Here is a 4903-nt window from a genome sequence, read left to right as displayed (position 1 = left end):
CACTCGCTCTACAGGTAGCGCCCCAAAATCCCAAGCTACCTTTTACGGTTCCCACAGTAAATTCCGCACAGTAAAAAAGCAATCTGTCTTTTACATAACACATATCCTACACATTGCCATTGAGCGTATACCATTTTATACAAATGACAATTTGCAGAAATACCAAAAATTACATACACGAATATTTTCATTTCATTAATCCATGACAAAATATTATTTAGTAAATTATACATTCCACATATTTATTTACATAAGTTACAAACGCTAATCAGCAAAGCACTCTTAACATAAATTATATCACACTTTCCATATACCCTTTGCATATCACAGTTATATTACGACAGACTTTAAAGGGGTTTTAATTTTCATAAATTGTATGACTGAGTAGTACTGATACTCGTGGATGATGGGAAGGCTAGTGATCAAGCGTCAAACAGTAGAGTGGTACCACGCGGGCATACAGGCCCTTTTAGTAACGTGGCGAAGGCCGTCACATTAAACGGAGATTGTATTGAAAAATATGCTCATCTAGCCAAAACAGTGATGAATAATATGGTGTATTGGAATACTGAATAAAACTAACCTGTTTTCAGAAAAACATGTGTTTCTTTACTTACTGAACGCCCCTCGTATTTTGTGTCGAACCTACAATATTTAGAAATGCTGCACAAAACACAACTTCATGTCTCAGAGAACAAAAATAGTAGAATATGCGGGAAAATACTTATAGCGGTTTCTAGGGCGGATTCTTTCATGTACATGAAGTGAAAAGAAGCCGATACCTTTGAGAAGCAAGTCAATAAAATACTAATTTCAACTGCGCTACAATTATTGGAATTGGTATATAAATAAACAAGACCATAGTTCATTTTAGCTAGAAACGCTATTTACTCACAACGAACAAAGGATCACACGAACAACATCTAATGTAGACATGACAACAGAAGATACAGCTGTTTCATTTTATTTTTCTTTGTTGACTGTCACGACTCTGAATATTCCGATTTCTGATACACAGTAACACAAAATGAACTAGATTGGAGAAACAAGTGAAAATGACTAACTATGCAAGTGACTTCCAGTGTTCTGTATTAGCTAGTTCCTCTAGCACCGGAGATACTTTCTCGATAGTTCATGTGACTGATTGCTCTTCTTTTCAGTCCCTATTTGTGTACCATAAATCAAAAACAGGTGACGACAAATGTGGTCCCAGTATTTCATATTTGTTCGTAATTAACTTCTCCTCAAATTATCATTTCCCCAGCTTAGATTCATATGCACCTGCTGATGTTTATCATAGTTCAGTACTAACAGTTCCCATCTATAGAAAGTAGAAATACAGAGAGAAACATCGAGTATACAGAAATGTGCTTACTGCAGTGAAGACAAAGTAGTAAGATGCTGGATGTTTTACAATTCTTTATGAATCTTCATTGAATGAAACACTTTCAGGATTAATTCAGAATTCGTTACCGTTATCCAAATTAGTTAAAAATCTCATAAAAACATTTAAATATCTTCTTCTGAAGTGGATAAGATGATCCGTAGGCTATTGTAGCCAAGGGTCGTCAAACTGGAACCAGAGCTTAGTTAGACATATTGGATTTTTTCCTCGGAAGTCTTCCGAAACCCGGTATTACGCCAAGTTCATGTGATGTGATGTGACGTGATGTAACTTTAAACATAGACATCATATCCCTGTGCTGAGAAATTTATCACTGAAGTAGAAGAAGATGGCTGCCTAAAAATTCCTTCGGATACTCCTTATCTGTGCTTTATCAGTAGCTAACCGTTTTAGGGTTACTTTCAAACAATTGAAAATGTGTATTCCTGAATTATGGACAACACAGTGCGTGATTTTAAGTTTTGATGTAGAGTATTCTCGTTGTTAGTAATGATTCCGTAAACTGAGGGGTAGATTTCAAAGAAAGAGAGATTTCTCGTGATATATTTAATTAAAGAATAAATACAGTGAGAAGCAGTAATATTATACGTGCGTATCTGAAGAGACTACTGCAAAGATGTCATGAATTAATACCATAAATAATATTTTACACTCTTTTGAACCTGATTATTTTGGCATTTCTTTATCAGGTACTGCCAAATATGACGCCATATGACAATATGGAATTAATGAAAGCAAAGTGTGCCTTTTTTTATTGACACTTTGTATCTCTAAAAAATTCACAATGCAAATGAAGATAGATTTAGGTGTTCAACTGCTTTGTGTGGTGCTCTGAACAAATGTTTTTCTGTTGCCAGATATTACTCGCCAGAAATTAACTCTCTCGTAATCTTATACCTATGAGTCGTCATATTTTATACAAAACTTCAACTGCTCTTCCTAAAACTATATTACATCTGCTGTTTATCTTAGCATCACTCTCAAGTATCAACAATAAGCAAACGTTTGCCACACTGTAGAGTTTTACTAGAACATAGTCATATTGCTCAACGTCATTCCTTTTCCATCTTAGGACGGAGGCAAACTGTTTGGTCAGTTCCTGTTATTCCGATACTATCTTCGCGACCTGCATATTGTAGTTGAGCATGTGATAGTCAAGGCTTGTCTTTGTTTAGCAAAATTGTTTCATTATAACCTCAAGATACAGATACATCATGTTTGAAACAAGCAAAAAAAAAAAAAAAAAAAAAAAAAAAATCGCAGATTGTGAACCACATCTGCCTAATGTTGGGGAACTGAATGAACAATTTGAGTTATTACAAAGGGAGGAGTCGTTTTGACTACATTATTAACTCTGTAAAAAGAAATACAAAATAGAACACCATATTGCCGTGACCAGGATTCGAACCTGGGTTCTTGCGGCCACAACGCAATGTCCTAACCACTAGACTATCACGGCTACTCTGGCTCCTTTACAAATGCTCCTCTGGCAGCAGAAAACTGTCCTTTCCGCTCCAGTTGGCAAACTAACTCCGCCAGCAGGTAGGTGGCGTCTCGGGCGCAGAGCAACAGGCGGGAGAAGTTAGACGGAGGACGCAGACTGAGATCTCACGTCTCTGTGTTGGTGCTTCTCAAAACGTTATCTGCAGTCAGTCGTCAGCAAAGAATTCATCTTGATGTCAGTAAATGAGAAATCGAGTCAACTACAAATGAATTGCTCATAAACTACGTTGTTATATCCTACATTGCAGCTTTAACATCCTCTCTTTTAAACTGACGCCTACGATCTTGCTAAAACCACGTTTTATAATTTTTTGAGTTTTCCCCGTCTCTCATCCCTAATTATTTCTTTAATATCTGCCAATTTATGGACACCCCATTCCGTGCATTCCTTGAAGAAGTGAGAGGAAGAAACACGGAAAGTGTTGACCCATAATCATTAAAACAACCAAAAGCAACATAGTAATAGCACTGAAATCTATATATCCATGTAGGACCTAACAATAAGAAATAAATAAAATAAAAAAACTCGAGGAGTATTAATGTAGCTACGAACATAACACCAGTCATTGTAACTTGCTAAGTTATTCCTTAGTGGTGTATACAATTCAACACTAGCACAAGGAATTTTTCCAGATAAATAACAATATCCTTTGTTAAATCCTTCAATAAAGAAAGGAACAAAAACGAAAATAATTATCATACAAACTGTGTAACACTGTCTAGATCACAATATTATTAATTTTACATGACCAGTTTGTAGGTACAGGCCATCTTCAGGTCTGGTTGCCTTAAATCTCTTCTTAACTACTGTTACGCCTCGTCAACGAAAATAAATAATGTTGCGATACTCAGACAGTTTTTAAATACAAATTACTGTAGTGCCTCCTGGGCAGCATACGAGTAATGCCATCTTTTAGTAAATTTTTCATCCAATTTCTTTACTGATATCTTTTTTCTAAAATATTCGTTGAACAAATATGCTTAAAAATGGTGTCACGTGTAAGTGGAAATGACGTACTTCATTTTTTTATCTTACTGAATCCATAGCCACGGTACTCTGTCATATTAATCAGAGATTGTTATTTTGTCGGAAACTAACCTTTTGGACCGTAGGTTTGTCCTTAGTGCAAGCTGATTCTTACGAAGAAGAAAACAGCAACCAATCACTATTAATAAAGCTATTTATTCACAGAAAAGAAAGTGTTACCGGTTTCGAACCCACAGTTACATCTTTAGACGGCTGTTCGAGTTTAAACTGCGTATGTTGTTGTATATGTTATTTGTCAGCTGGTTTTTCCCTTTGTGGCCAAAGTTTTTTGGGGTTGTGATGGTATTTAGTACATCACAAAATACGCTCCAGTAGGTTTGCTCCACTGAGAATGGCATTTACACATTTTCTCACCGAATATTTCAAGGATTACATGAGGAACAACCACCAGGTGGAGCTTTTGCAGTTTATCTCAAGCATTTTTCTCTGTGATACTCTTCTGAAAAACATTAGCAATATGTAATTAAATATTATATGCAACTGATAAATATTGTATGCAACTGATTCGAATCATACTTAACGAAAGGAATGCAGTGTGTGACGCTCAATAAATCAAATAGCTTGAGAAATGGAGAAAATCTTAGAGACTTGGGAAATCAATAATTGCACTTCACGTAAGTGCTAGTTTCGAAAGCATGCAGATCAATATACTATCATACTTTGTAAATTTCTACTACTTAATGTCTTTGGTATACGTTTTTGGTGTAGTCCGTCACGTAGAATGTAAATATTGGTCGTATGAAAGCGATCATTGAGAACAACATTTTTACACACGCTAACAGAATTTGTCACAGTTTGGAAAAAGATAATAGTACCGTCACTAGGTAGAACTTCACTACAGCTGTCAGTGACTCAGAACGGTATTCAATATGGAGCTCCAAATTCAATGGAATTTTCCTAAAAAGGTAAAAATTTTGAGAGCAAACCTAATTTCAGTTCTAAGCGAG

The 4903-nt window shown here is 35.7% G+C and overlaps 1 non-coding gene across 1 annotated transcript; it reads right to left on the bottom strand.

Annotated features, from left to right (window-relative positions):
- Positions 1–2792: 2792 nt before the first annotated feature.
- Positions 2793–2864, bottom strand: Trnah-gug. Its single transcript has one exon. It is a non-coding gene; the product is annotated as a tRNA-His (tRNA).
- Positions 2865–4903: the final 2039 nt, after the last annotated feature.

This window comes from Schistocerca americana, chromosome 2 (assembly GCF_021461395.2).
Source record: "Schistocerca americana isolate TAMUIC-IGC-003095 chromosome 2, iqSchAmer2.1, whole genome shotgun sequence".
NCBI classification, from domain to species: Eukaryota; Metazoa; Arthropoda; class Insecta; order Orthoptera; family Acrididae; genus Schistocerca; species Schistocerca americana.
This window is presented reverse-complemented; position numbering and strand designations above follow the sequence as displayed.